Genomic DNA, 16,183 nt, shown 5'->3' with positions numbered 1-16,183 from the left:
TAGCAATATATTTTCTCTCAAGATCTTAGCTCTTAATATTTAGCACTCTAAGGTGAAAAACTAGATAGGTGGGGACATAAAAGAAGAAAATTGACAAAAGATGAATATTTCAAATAAAACATATTGAAGTATAACATAGCTCAAAAGAATTCATAATCATAAGCGTTTCCTTTAATGAATTAAAACAAAGTTAGTACACTTAAGTAACTAGTATCCAGGTCAAGAAATAGAACATTACCAACAACCCAGAAGGCTTCCTTGTGCCCCATCTTAAACCAATAATCACCACCCTCCTTCCCAAAGATAAACACCATCCTGACTTCTAATATTATAGTTTAATGTTGCCTCTTGTTAAATTTTATAAATGGAATCAAATAGTATGTAATTTTTTGTATCGGGCTTCTTTAGAGATGTTGTATATAGCTATAGTTGAGTCATCTTTATTACTGAATAATATTCCATATTCCAAATATACCATAATATATTTGTCTATTGAAAAACATTTGAGTTGTTTTCACTTTGAAGCTATCACAAATAATACTACTATAAGTAAATATATATCCAATAGAATATATCTCTCTCGTGTATGTATATCTATATCCACACATATGTACACATACATACACATATATATATACATACATACATATACACATGTACACCCCTAGGAGTAGAATTATTTGATCAAAACCTATGTGTATGTTCAGCAATAAAAGATTTCTTCAAAAGTTTTTCCAGATTGGAAAATTCATAGTGTGTGAGAGTCCTCATTTTTCCATATCCTCATCAACATTTGGTACTGTTATATTTTTTAGTCACTTTTGTAGGTATGTTGTAGCTTCTCATTTTGATTTTAATTTGCATTTCCGTGATGATTAATAAGGTTGAGCAACTTTTTATAGTTTCGTAAATATGTGGATATTTTCTTTTATGAAGCGCTTATTTAAGTCTCTTGCCCATTTTCTATTGGTTTATCTGTACTTTTTTATGATTTACAGAGTTGTTTATTCTCAATACGAGTCCTTTGTCAGATATATGAATTGCAAATATCTCACACTCTCTGGGTTTCCTTTTTACTTTCTTAATGGTGTACTATAATAAATAGAAGTCTTTAATTTAACGTACTCCAATTTATTAGTCTTTTTTTGTGGTTAGAACATTTTGTTCTTACTTAAGCTATCCTTGCCTACCCAAGGGACGTGAAAACATTCTCCTTTACTGTGTTACAGAAACCTTATTATTTTTCCTTTCGTGTGTAGAGCTACAATCCAGCTTGATTCAGTTTTATTTATGATGTGAGGCAGGGTTCAAGAATCAATTTTGGGTTTTTTCCCCATATGCATGTACAATGAATTCAGCACTATTTATTAAAAAGACAGCTCTTTCCCCACTGCTTTGCTACCATGAATCCAGTGTCCATATATGTTAGACCTACTGTAACTATTTGTTTCATTGATTTATTTGTTTAGCCTGAAGCCAAAACCATACTGTGTTATTTACTGTAACTTTGTAATCAATGTCGATATGCAGTTGTGTGCTTCCTCCCACTTTGTTCTTCTTCAAGTTTGTCTTGCCTATCCTTTGTCCTTTGTTTTTCTATATAAATTTTAGAATGATATTGTCCACTAAAAAAAAAAAAAAGAAAACTTATTGAATTTTTATTGCGATTGCATCAAATCTGTAGGTCAATTTGGGTAAATTGACATCTTCACAATATTGAGTTTTTCCAATCCACAAACACGATACATCCACGCTATTTGAGTTTTCTTTATTTCAGTAATATTTTAAAGTTTTTTGTATGGAGGTCTGGGATATTATTCTTGAGATTTATTCCTAAGAGTTTGATGTTTTATGCTATCGTAAATAGTTTAATTTTTTTGTTTCACTTTCCAACTGTTTTATAGACATTGACTTGATATTATGACTGACTTTATATTTAGCATCCTTGTTAAATTGACTTTATATATTTATTATTTATTTGAAAGTTTTATACATTCACAAATCACATCATCAGCTAATAATTACAGCATTATTTTTTTCTTCCCATTCTTAAAACCTTTCTTTTTCTTTTCCTTGTCTGTTGCATTAGCTAGAACCTACAGCACAGCATTAATTGGAAGTGTAAAGTATGTTCCTGTTTCATTCCCAATCTCAGAGAGAATTTTTTCAATATTTAAGCTTTAATTATGATATTTGCCTTTTAAATTTTGTTGATAACATTTTTCTGTTATTTCCCTACTTCTGGCAAGGTATAGAGGTATTTGACAAATAAAAATTATATATATTTAAGGTATGTGACATGATGGTTTGATATATGTATTCACTGTGAAATGATTACCACAATAAAGTTAATTTATTAACACATCCATCATCTCACATAGTTAACTTTTTTTTTTTTTTTTTTTGGTGTGGTGAGAACGCTTCACATCTACTCTCTTAGCGAATTTCAAGTATGCGATGCAGTTTTAGTAACTAGAGTCACAATGCTGTACATTAGATCCCCAGAAGTTACTCATCTTATAACTGCAAGCTTGTACCCTCTGACCCACATGACTCCATTTTCCCCATCCCCTTCCCCTGGTAATCACCATTCTATTCTCTGGTTCTTGACTTTGACTTTTTTAGATTCCACATATAAGTGAGATCATACAGTTATTTGTCATTCTCTGTCTGGCTTATTTCACTTAGCACAATGTACTCCAGGTTCATTATGTTGTCACAAATAGCAGGATTTCCTTCTTGTTTGTGGATGAGTGATATTCTGTTGTATGTATATACTACATTTTCTTTATCCATGCATCCGTCGATGGACACTTAGGTTGTTTCCATATCTTAGCTATTGTGAATAATCCTGTAATGAACATGGGAGTGCAAATGTCTCTTCAAGATCCTGATTTCATTCCCTTTGCATATATACCCAGAAGTGGGATTGCTGGGTCATATGGTAAGTTCTATTTTTAATTTTTTGAGGAAACTCCATACTGTTTTCCATAATGGTTGTACCAACTTACATTCTTACCAACAGTGTACAAGGGTTCCCTTTTGTCCACACCCTCACCAATGCTTCTCCCGTCTTTCTGGTGACAGCCCTCCTAACAGGTGTGGGGCCATATCTTATTGTGGTTTTAATTTGCGTTTCCCTGGTGGTAAGTGATGTTGAGCTCCTTTTCATGTACCTCTTGGCCATTTGTGTGTTTTCTTTGGGAAAATGTCTATTCAGCTTCTTTGCTCATATTTAAATTAGTTATTTCTTTCCTTGCTATTGAGTTGTATGAGTTCCTTTTGTATTTTGGATATTAACTCCTTATCACATAAATGGTTTGCAAATATTTGCTGTCATTTTGTAGGTTGCCTTTTTATTTTGTTGATTGTTTCCTTTGCCGTGTAGGAGCTTTTTAGTTTGATATAATCCCACTTGTTCATTTTTGCTTTTGTTGTCTGTACTTTTGGTGTCATCCAAAAATTCATTGCCAAGACCAATGTCAAGGAACTTTTTCCTGATGTTTTCTTCTAGGAGTTTTACAGTTTCAGGTCTTACATTTATGTCTTTAACCCATTTTGAGTTGATTTTTGTGTATGGTGTAAGATAGGGTCCAATGTCATTCTTTTGCATGTGGATATTCAGTTTTCCCAACACCGTGTATTGAAGAGACTATCCTTTCCCCATTGTGTATTCTTGGCCCTCTTCTCATAGATTACTTGACTATGTATGTGTGGGTTTATTTCTGTGCTCTCTATTCTGTTCTATTGGTCTATATGTCTGTTTTTATGCCAGTATTATATTGTTTTGATTATAGATAACTTTTTCAAATTAAGGAACTTTTATTCTATGTATATTTTAGTAAAGTCTTTTGGTCAAGAATGGATGTTTTATTTTCTCAAATGCTTTTTCCACTTATTTAGATGGTTGCATGATTTTTTTCCTTCTGTTAAAGAAGTAAGAGTTAGATTGATTGTAGAATGCTTAACCAACCTTGCATTCCTAGAATAAATACAACTTCATTATCAAAAGTAAATGGAATAAATCTAAAAGTAATGCAAAGTAAAAAGTTTATTTTTTATTTATTTTAATTGAGGTAACATTAGTTTATAACATTATATACATTTCAGATGCACATCATTACATTTCAATTTCTATATAGACTACATCATGTTCACCACCCAAAGACTAATTGCCTTCTGTCACTGTACACATGTGCCCTTTTACTCCAGTCGCCCTCCTTCCTCCCTGCTTCCCCTCTGGTAACCACCAATCTAATCTCTGTATCTGTGAGTTTGTTTGTTGTTGTTGTTGTTGTTGTTTTATCTTCCACTTATGAGTGAAATCATGTGGTATTTGACTTCCCCCATCTGACTTATTTTGCTTAGCATAATACTCTCAAGCATAATACGACATGCATCCAAGTCGTTGCAAAAGGCAAGATTTTCATCTTTTCCTATGGCTGAGTGGTATTCAAAAGCTTATTTTCTAAAAAGAAAGGAAATGAGAAAGAAGGTGGAGCCATTTCTTATCAGCCAGGGCTAATTGTAGTTAAAATTCATTTTTAAAAATCATCAGTTTCAAATAAAATTAAGGCAAAATGGAGAGAAATCAGGCATCAGGTTTAGATTGATGGGGTGGCTAAAAGCGTAAATAAGAAACATGCACAGTCAAAACTGTCAAGACTCAGAAGTTCAAAATCAATTAATAAGCCAGGATTAAGAAAGCTGTATACGTAAGGCAGTGTAGAACTGACTGTGTTTCAAGCAGTTACGAGAACATACTTCTAATCTGGCAAATTCCATAAGAAGACTGAGCTGCTTAATCTCTGTCAACACCAATGAGAGACTATGTCCCAATTGAACCCTCACTCGTGGACGTCCCCTTGGATTGGTTTCTTGCTTTTCTTCAGATTCAGGAGACAGTTTCAGAACGTAATCACTCTGAGCTTCCAGCAAAATTCTAGGCCTTTTTCAATTTTATTTCTTATCAACAGTTATTATTATTATTATTATTTTAGCAAAGAAGAACAGCGAAATGATTTGAGGAGGTTCTTATTCTCTAGACTCATGGGAAGTTATTACTTCAGGTTGAGTCACTTCCCACCCCTAAAGATTTCCACTCAATTATGCTTTCCAGAGTACTGTTCAGGAAAGTTTATCTAATTTATTTATTTTTTTTAATTTTTTTTTTTTTTTGAGGAAGATTAGCCCTGAGCTAACTACTGCCAATCCTCCTCTTTTTGCTGAGGAAGACTGTCCCTGAGCTAACATCCATGCCCATCTTCCTCGACTTTATATGTGGGACGCCTACCACAGCATGGCGTGCCAAGCGGTGCCATGTCCACACCCAGGATCCAAACCAGCAAACCCCAGGCTGCCGAAGTGGAACAGGCACACTGAACTGCTGTACCACCGGGCTGGCCCCTGTTCAGGAATGTTTAACCAATAGGTGCTTAAATTGATCCTGTAATGTCACATTGATGCCCACAGGTGTGGAAATGCAAAAGTTTTTATTAAATATATTTTGAGGCAAAACATCATTACTACATTGCTTTTAATCGTTTGTGAGACTTTTTCTCTTTTTGACCCTCTCTGTTGCTTTCTCCTTTTCTATCTCTCCCTCCTTCTCTCTCTCCCTCCTTTCTTTTCTTTTCTTCCCCTTCCTGTATATTAAACTACTAGTAGATATGTGAGCATCCACTAACTCTTGCAAAGTATTTGGAATACAAAGAGATAGAAAGCACGTTTCCTAGGCTTAAGGAATTTATCATCTAGTTGTGGGGCATAGAGTAAATTCAAATTAATAAATTTTTATACAGAAGGTTGTTAAAGCTCAAAATCAGGTGAAAACGTGTAAACAAGTCCTAGTTCAATGTAGAGAAAAATTTCTGTGAGAACGGCAGTTGGAAGTGTTCCTAAAAAACACATAATCTGAACTACATTAAGACTGTATAAAAATTAGAATCACAGAGAATGAAAGAAGATACAGCTGGCCTTTAACGTGGGGCTGCAAAGGCATTGCATTAGTTTGGATTAAAGTTATCGATAGTGACAGAAAAAGCAAAATAACAGTGGTTTAAGAAAAATAGAAATGTATTTCTTGTTCACTTAAACACAGTTTGTAGGCCATCCACTTCTGCTGGTATGCCATGGTGTCAGGGACCCAGGCTTCTACTTTCTTTTGCTCTGACATCCTCAGCACACAGCTTTCACCTCAATGTCCTGTGCAGCATCTTGGGCATCAGTCATATCGACATCCCAGGCAACAGGAAGAAAGAAGCATGGTGGTTTCTTTTCCCTTTAAGGAAATACCCAGAAATCTTACTTGGCCTGAGTTTTGTCACATGGCCACACCTAGCTGAAAGAGAGTCTGGGAAATGAAGACTTTATTCTAAGTAACCATGTACCTAGCTAAGAATCTATTGATAGTCATCAGCACGGGAGTTGCAGCGTGAAGAGTGTGACACAAGTGTGAGGAGACAGTGACTGAAGCAAAGACTTTTTGCATCTCATGTGTCTAACAGGAAAAGAACCTGGCCATGAGTGGAGGCAATAATACGTATTTCTGTTAAAAGAAAAATCTAAGATTGTTTAATTTGACTTTAACCGTGAAGCTGCTGATTTTTTTTCTTTTTGGTTCATGGCCCCCTGATAGAAAAAAACTATTTATGATCCTTGCTGTAGGACATTAATTCTGAATTCTTTCTGAGTTTGTTCTTCTGGTGGTAGGTATCTGCTTAGGTGATTGCTGAATGCAACAATTGAGAGTGCTTTACTAGAAGGAATATAACTTGAACTGAAATTTCAGACAAGAAAGCCATTTTAAAAATCTCAAACTTCGGGGACTGGCCCGTGGCCGAGTGGTTAAGTTTACATGCTCCACTTTGGTGGCCCAGGGTTTCACCAGTTCAAATCCTGGGCGTGGACATGGCACCACTTGTCAGGCCATGCTGAGGTGGCATCCCACATGCCACAACTAGAAGGACCCACAACTAAAACTATACAACTATGTACCGGAGGGCTTTGGGGAGAAAAAGGAAAATAAAATCTTTTAAAAAAAAAATCTCAAAGTGCATTTTAGGTCTTGTGAAATGAAGTGAAAAAATGAATCTCTTTGAGTTAGTCCATCTGGATTTTTTTTTACTAAAAGAGAGATTAAACAGATAAGGTAGCGAGGCACAATCTTAATCTTTTCCCATTTTCAGTAATAGGCCTGGCTCAGCCCTTCCCCAATTCAACTTTTATCCAAGTCACATAACAGGCAATTAGTAAATCTCTATTCAAGTAAAAATGTTTATTTGCTTTTCTAATTGACCATTGTGACACTGGAACTCTGAGAGAAAGCATTTTAGCTTTTATAGTAAACAGTAAAAAACACTCGTAAAGCTTCTCACAAAACTTTGGAAGTTAAGATATATTCCTTATAAATGCCTCATTGTACTATTTGTGTTGCCAATTATTTTATCTAGAATCATTTGTTTAATTCCATTTCCTATTTTTTGGGACAACTTTGGAGAGGACATGTTTTTAGCAGACTATAATCACATGGGCAACAGGGATCTGGGCAAGTAGTTATTAACAGTACAGACAGAAACTTGGAGTGTGATGGTTTTAGACTTCCTGAGCTTCTTGACGCTATTTTAATGCACTAAGAGTATAAACTAAATTTAGATCCTGCTGACTGTTACCGGAGTGAAGTGTGTGCCTCTTTTGCAGACTATGCTAGATTTAGTCACTGTGTATTTCTGTCAAGCTGGGAATGCAGTTTACAGCTCCCATCCCTTCTAAGCATTTTAATAACTCTACGTATGTATATAATGACTGCTTTGATTTGCACCTGTTCATTTAAATTTTGTTGTCTCTAAAGCAGTTGGGGACACTTGTGTTGTTTTTCTTGTGGTCATTCCATTTTATTTTGATAAATCTGGAATTAAAGTTAATTTGTGACACAAAGTCTTTGTTACTCCCTAAGTATTTCTCTGGTCCATGGTTTCTCAGCCTGGGCACGATTGGCATTTTGGGTGGGATAATTCTTTGTTATGGGGGACTATGCTGTACGCTGTAGGATGGTTAGCAGCATCTATGGTCTCTACGCATTAGATGCCAGTAGCACTTCCCTCCATCCCAGTTGTATCAACCAAAACTGTCTTCACACATCTCCAAATGACCCCTGTGGAGCAAAATCACCCTTAGTTGAGGACTGCTACTCTAATCTGTCTACTGTTCTCCATCTTCTTCACTCCTACCCCAGTCTAGGCTACTGTCATCTCTCAGCAAACCATTGCAATGGTTTTCTGGTGGATCATCCGCCATATTCCTCAACTGTTCTCCAGTTCATTCTCCATACTGTGGCCAGGTTGATCTTTTCAAAACCCAAATCTCATCATGTTACTTCATCTTTAAAACACCATCACTGCTTCCCAATGACTTAGGACAAAGATAGAACTCCTAAAAATAGCCTGCAGCATTCATCCTAGTTGGACTTGCAGTACCACTTGGTTTCATCTCAACCCAGTTTCTCTTGCCAGTTCAGGCCCTTCTACCTGCCCTTCTCCCTGCTTTCACTTTGCTCTACCCCTCTCTGCCCACCTGGTCCACTCATACTCACCTATCAGTTCTGGCTTCAGTCTAGCCTCAAGCTGCCAGGATATTCTTATCTGATGACTTAGGACCAAGTCAGATTGACTTGCTATAGGTAATTCTAGGCCAAATGGACTAAAGCCAATCATCTAAAAACCAATTTACTAAAGGATCAAATTACTAAACTTAGTCACCAAACATACGGATTTAACAAATCCTTGTGTGTTTTTTTTTTTAACTATTTATAGTGTTTCCTACTATTAGTTTTTCATGAGTAGAGTTCAGAGAGCTATGAGGGCTGCAGAGAGTCAGTACTTGGGGATTCTGGCATCTTTGGGTTTCTCCCTATCTGAGAGCCCTGTCCCCCCATTCAGTTTTCCTCTCTGGGACTGGCAAACCAGCCCACACAATTTGTTGGCCTGTGTCTCCGTCTTTTCTCTAGTAGACAGTTGAAGTTGAATCAAATTAAACATTTCCTAAAATGTAGTTATGATAACACATTGAAAAGCAGAAATTTTCAAAATCTGTGAAAATATCCCATCCAATCTGTATTGCTTTAAAGTTTGTAAGTAAAGAAACAAAATTTGGTAAAATGTTGAAATTGATAAACTCAGCAATTTGTCATTTGGGGTTATAAGGAAAAGATCCTAAAAGTTTTAGAATACTGGCAAAATTGATAATGACTTGAAAAGGACTCAATAGGTATCAGTATCAAGTGAATATTTCCCATAGGAAATTTGGGTTATATTTATAAGAAAAATGTATCTACAATAACACCAAACTGCTCATTGGTGTTTAACTTTTGACAAATTAAATATTCTTTAAAAGAGTCTTAAGACCAATGTGTTTGTTTACTATAATCAAGAAGAATATGTCATAGTTGCCCAATTGCCATTCCCCATGTATTTGGTGATTACTCTAATAATAATTTGTGTCTCTTGCTTGATTGTAGGTTCCAGGAGAGCAGGAGCTGTGACCATGTTTGTTCATTGATTTTCTATAGAGCATATCCAAGTACCAAGCTCAAAGCGGCTGTTCATTTAAATGTTGTTGACTAGATAAATACTTTGTTTTAAAAATACAGTGTTAGCCTTCTAATATATAATAATGACATTGCAAGGAACTCCTGGCCTTAAGAAAGCTATTGATAATTCTGGACCTAATTCTGGGAAAGCAAAAAGAATATATAACAGAGTTTGTATATAGCATTTGCTGAAACGCTGTGCGTGTAAGACCAAGACATTTAACTTAGTCTTTTGATAGTTATACCAAACAACATTTCATTTTTCAGATAAAAGTCTGTGTGGTTTTTCAGTTGTATAAAAAGCATAGTTCTTTGTTAAGTTTAAGAAATGTGCCATAATGAGAGTGTTTTAAAATTAATATTGTAAAATAATATTTTCAAATAAAACTAAAACATGAATATTGTCTCTAGATTATAAAGATTCCAGTTAATTGTTGGCAGCAATGCTTATGTAGTTAGGGTTGGCCTATATCTAAAGTTGGTCAGGGTGAACATTGCACCCTCTCCAAAGGGGATGGAGAAGAGGGAAGGCAAGTGGAGGTTGCAGAAGGAATGGGAGCAACAGGTGGACTTGAAGGAAAAATTGCCTTTTGAATTCTATTCAGTGTCCCCTTTGAAAACTTCCATAATTCGAAACACGTGTTCTCAAATTCTCTCTATATCCAACCTTCTTATGGAACATAAATACCACTCATTTGAATCACTTACTTACCATTATGCAATTCACTATCCACAATTCTTCAAATATTTCAGATATATTCTAACTCCAAGAGATCCGTGAAGAAGTTTAAAGTATGCTGTTTGTATCTGTCTCTTGTTCATGGTGGCTTACTTCGTCGTGTGTTCTATAATTTCTGTTTGTTAGCTCACGTTTCCCTGGACTTTCTCTGTGGGTGCTCTGCAATGCCTGGGTTGAGGATGCACCCCTCTAGAAAGAATTATTTTACTTTCTTCTAGGTGCCCTAGGCTGCAACCAATCCTGGACCATGTATGCTACTTGTCTTGGTTTGAGGTTTCCTGGACCAGGCAAGTAGAGACTGTCTAAATCCTGAACCATGTAAGGGGAGGACTAAGGTTATAAATCCTCAGAAAGCCACCCCCTCTCCCTAATCTTTGGCCAAAACCGACAATTTTCCTTGCCACCCCCCTTTGCTGGTGAGCAGAATTTCTGCAGGGCTATTCTTCAAAGGCCTTGGCTTTGAGTTTCATTTTCCACTCCCCACCTTGAAGAGGAGCAAAGCCTTGATTTCTGCTCCCACTCAGTTGTCAGAACCCAAGACACTAGGATACCCATGCTGTCAAATGCCCTCACGGCAGCCATGGCCGTAGAGGCATCTTCCGAAGCTGATTTTCCATTTTTGGCCTCTGGGGATTCTTCTCAGTTTCTTTCCTAAGAAAGGAACTTTCTTTCTTAAATCTCTTATGCATCTAAAAGGATTCTAAGAATAATTTTATCCATTTTGCAAGTGGAAGGTTTTTTAGGATATCTAATCAATTCATTATATTGCTTGATATAGAATGCAACAATGATTCTATATTTAAAGAAGTATTTCTTTTAAGGAAAAGAAACAATTTTCCTTCCTTCTTTCCTTTTTTTTCTCTCCTCTTCCTCCTTCCCTCCCTCCATTCCTCTCTCCTCTGCTTTCTTTCTTCCTTCCTCCTTCCCTTACATCTGTCTATATAAAATAATTGATAATTTAAATAGAATTGCAGAGCTACTCTTGGAAGGAAAAGGGAATTTATAGTCATATAGCTTCCTTCATTATACAAACAATATTCAATTGACAGGAGACACCAAAGGTATTCTTTTGCTGAACTTTGGATTTTTTAAATAATTATAGCAACTAGTTAAATGAAATTAAATACAACCAACATTTATGTGTCACCTAGTATGTAGCTGTATGCTATGCAGATACAAATATGTTGAAATGCAATGCCTTTAAGGCTCTTCCAGAAGGAAACAGTGAAGACATAGAACTATGGTGGCTCCTAAGTTTAATAATTTTAACTTTAATACAAATTTCATTTTTGCACATAATACTTAGATGTCCCAAAACTTGAAGAACAAGGACTTTCATGTGCTGAACAGATTTTTAATATATTGGTGGTCAAGGAGGATTTGACTGTCACCTGAGGAAGCTGCTCAGGTGTGTGCAGGTTCTGGCGAAGGGTGGTTGGCCCTTGAGGAAAAAGGATGCCAGGAAACAGAAACCCTCCCCTACCTCATGACATGCGTGCCTCTATTTTGCCTTCAACTCTTTGAACTTAGAACATGTTTTCAGGAACACATTAAGTACAAATTAAAAATAAATTAAGTATGTCCTTACAAAGGGCTACTGAATCATCCATGACGCAGGCTAATCAGAGAAAGTTAAGAGAAATAATACTTTTAAGCTGAGCTTAAAAAGACATGGCAAAAGCTCATCATATCATGTGTAAGGAAGAGCGTGAGAAAAGGCAAGTATGCTTGAAAGCTCTTTGTGTGTCCAGGGAACTTTAAGTAGCTAACTTTAAGTAGCCTTTTCAAATAGACGTAGTTTACATATTTGAAGGCACTTTCATGTGATGATGGTAGCTAACATTCACTAGGCATTTGCATTTTGTCAGGCACTGTTATAAGTACTTTACACATAACTCATTTAATTCTGTCCTTGATCCTTTGAGGTGGGTACTATTATCAACCCATTTTACGCATGACCAAACTTTTTAAATAACTTTCCTGAGGTCATAGAGTTACAGGAGGGTGAGCCTGGACTCCCAGGCATTCTGACCCCAGAGCCCGCATTCTTAACCTTTATCTTCTATTGCTCACATGAAGGCTGGCTTTACTCTGAAGGATTTAATCAAAAGTTCTCATTCCTGAAAAAGTCAAATAAATGAAGAATGTTTTTCTCCCTTATAGACTCTGTGTTTCATAAAAATTGACTTATTCGTGCTCATTTTATTTAATTACATATTGCCTTTCTCTAAAAAAGAATGTGTAATTGAATGGCTGCCTTCTCCGTGGTGTGCTGGACCAGCTTGCAAGAGTTGATTATTAAATTTTCAGGAATTTTACAAGCCAGTTATTAAGAACAGTGCTGTTAAAAATTAAATTATGTAAATGTACATTAAATGAATTATATTTAAAACAAAGGTAAAAAATATTCAAAACCCAGTACTTCCTAATTATTTAACTACATTTTACTATTATCTATGCTCTTGAGTTTGTTTATGTCTATTGTACATTTCTGGTGGAAATACTATATAATGGTGTGCAACTGAACATCTCTTCCTAGCTCCACGTTCAGTAACTTCTGTCACATTGGTAGCTCGAAATTGACAATGGTGAGAGTAGTTATACCATGATTTGGTTAATGCTACAAGCCAGGGCTTTTTCCCCAGAGAGCTGGTTGTTCAACATTTACCACACCATCTCTTTCATCCCTGTTTTAGAACATTTTGCCTTAAGTTGATTCTCAGGAGGCATCTGATTGTATATAGAGTTTAAATGGTGTAGCAGAGACTTCTGATGTCTAAATTATATTAGTGCTACAATACTTAATAAAGGGAGTTTGGAAATATTCATCAGTTTTTCATTAACACACATTTCCGAAAATTGAGGATCCATCTTAGTTTTAATAACCACCAAAAGAAATGTCATCTTTGTTCCATGATCCCCAGTTAACTACTGCTTTTTGGTTTAAGAAACTCAAATTCATCACTCCAGAGTAAAACTTTATTTTGTTTTCTGTCTCAATTTGCTGAAAGTGGGAGCCACTCCGACACAGAAGAAAAGTCAAGATACCTAGATTCTGCTCTTGGCTCGACCACTAAATAGCCAGGTGACCTGTGCTTAGTAGTCTTGCCTCCCTGCACTTTAGAATCACCTGGCCCCTTTAAAAATATATAGATGACAGACCCCACCCTGATCCATTATATCAGAATCTCTGAGGGTGGAGCCTAGGTGATGGTATGCTTTGAAATGCTCTTGAGTTGGTTCTAATGTACAACCTATTTGAGGACTATTGGTCAAAGTATTTACCAAGAGGGTGAACAGCCTATGATTTAGGGTTCCAGCCACAGGGCCAGAACTCCCGCTTTCAATGCCCACTCTTGAACTTCCCAGCTATGTTACCTCAGATAAGTTACTTACTGTCTCTATGCTTCAGTTTCCTTGTGTATAAAGTTAGAAGAATAATAGGATATTAGAGGCTGGCCGATGGTGCGGTGGTTAAGTGCGCATGTTCCACTTTGGTGGCCTGGGGTTCGCTGGTTTGGATCCTGGGTGTGGACTTGGCACCGCTCAGCGAGCCATGCTGTGGTAGGAGTCCCACATATAAAGTGGAGGAAGATGCGCATGGATGTTAGCTCAGGGCCAGTCTTCCTCAGCAAGAAAGAGGAGGATTGGCAGCAGATGTTAGCTCAGGGATAATCTTCCTCAAAAAAAAAAAAATAATAATAATAATGTAACATTAGTTAATACAGGTAAACATTGAGAAAAGGATCTGGCACTGAACACTGAAGTGTTTGTTGCTAATATTATTATTACTAAGGATACTCTTAGTAGTTCTATATGTCATCTCCATACTTTGTAACATGTAACCATTTACATACTTAAAGGCTGCATCTTTTTTTTTTTTTTAAAGATTGGCACCTGAGCTAACATCTGTGGCCAATCTTTTTTCTTCTTCCCCTCCTCCTCCTCCTCCCCCTCCCCCTCTCCTCTCCCTCCTCCTCCTCATCCTCTTCCTCCTCCTTCTTCTTTCTTCTTCTCCGCAAAGCCTCCAGTACATAGTTGTAGATTCTAGTTGTGAGTGCTTCTAGTTGTGGCATGTGGGACGCTGCCTCAGCATGGCCTGATGAGTGGTGCCATGTTCGTGCCCAGGATGCAAACCGGTGAAAGCCTGGCCGGCTGAAGCACAGCACACGAACTTAACCACTCAGCCACAGGGCCAGCCCCCTGACGGCTGCATCTTGATGTTCTTTTTACTATACTTTTTGTCTTTCCTACTGTTTTATAGCCTATAATCATATCAATATTTCCCCTTTGAACTGTCAACATTTTTCATTTTCCCTTAAGTTGGAAAACTCCGGACAATGTGACGTGCTTCAGATGGCTCAAAGCCATAGCTGAACAATATCTGCTGTATCATTTCATAAATCTCTTGAATTAAGGCATTTTCATTGACTGAAAATGATATTTTCTTTGCATTATAAAGAATAAAACTTTTTTCTTCTGGTATACGAGGTGGCAAAAATAATTTTTATAGACCCTGTTCCCAACCAAGCAAAACGAAAACAGGAGAGAAAGATGTGATAAAGATGAGCAAGAAGAGCAAAATCTTTGATCAAATCTTTAAAAGCAAAACAAAGGAGAAAAATGTGTTTTCTCATCCATCCAGTTTGAGGGGGCTCGATGACTAACTAGATGGTGAACAAAGGAGAAGATCCTTATGAATATGCTACTTTAGGAGCAAAATTCATCGGGAAAAATAGCCAGAAAGGACTTTGATAAAGAAGAATTGAGAACTCTGGCAAACCAAAGACTATTACTTACTGTGGTTTCCTTCGGTGCCTGTTTTCCAATGCCTTTGATAGAGGAAAGGAAAGAGGTGAGGTGAGTAGATATGATGAGTACAATCAAAAACTATTTTGAAATTGAAAGTTGGACAATATTAATTCAGTACTGTGGTTTTCTGTAACCCTCATTTGATTTTATATTTAGAAGGTTATAGAAATTAACTTATTAAATATCACCATGTCATTAAATATTGATGACATAGTAACCAGTGCCCAAAATTGACTTATGGATGGCATGATCCTTCAGAGATTTAAGAGGAATGGAGCACCATCACTTGGGATTGACTTTTGCTCTTTTCTTCTTGTGATAAAAACTAAGTGTATTTACATGAAAGACCATTTCCCTTGGCTAGATTTGTCTGGTTGCAGACAATGGACTCAGGCTAACTCAGGAAGGAGGAGGTTTGTTGTGAGGATATAACAGCGAATCTCAGGAAACCCAAGGCCAATAATTGCAGCAGCCTGGGCATTGTGGAAACTGGTGTCAATGAAGTGGAAAACTGTGGGGAACTGTCTTCTCTCAGAGGCGGTCTCTGCCTCTCATGGTCTCCTGCCTTCTCAGCTCTTTATGCTCTGTTCTTCTCTCGCTAGTGACCTGTCCTTCTTCTGCATAAACTTTGGCTTGAACCTGACCCCTAGTGAAGCTAGTGAGGGCTCGGCAGTCTCCACCGCTTACGTCACTGGTTTCTCATCTTCCTGATTCTGAAAGGATTGATTGGCACATTGTTTTGAACCAGGCCACCAATCATGTCTGTGATGATTAGCTGCCCCTAAATCAGTCATCTGCACCTGGTCCTGGTCCAACCAGCCGTGGCTAGAATGGGATAGAGTCACATAGTACAAAGAGGGGTCACACCAGGCAGAAGAGACTGGGAGCTGGCAAGCCCTACAGGCATGTTTTGTATTCTGCCTTAATTACAAAATGGGGTTATCTAAGGCTTTTCCTGCTAAAAGTTGCAGTACATGTGCAGTACATAATTTCTGCAGAATATTAGTGAATAAAACCACAAGTTAGAATTCTTCCTGATCTACTGC

General features: G+C 36.9%; 1 protein-coding gene across 19 annotated transcripts in view; it reads left to right on the top strand.

Annotated features, from left to right (window-relative positions):
- The window catches only part of ZNF385B (zinc finger protein 385B), a 383,440-nt gene that overhangs the window by 168,483 nt on the left and 198,774 nt on the right, over window positions 1-16,183 (top strand). The gene's annotated exons all lie outside the window — the stretch shown is intronic.

Source organism: Equus caballus, chromosome 18, assembly GCF_041296265.1.
Source record: "Equus caballus isolate H_3958 breed thoroughbred chromosome 18, TB-T2T, whole genome shotgun sequence".
NCBI lineage: Eukaryota > Metazoa > Chordata > Mammalia > Perissodactyla > Equidae > Equus > Equus caballus.
This window is presented reverse-complemented; position numbering and strand designations above follow the sequence as displayed.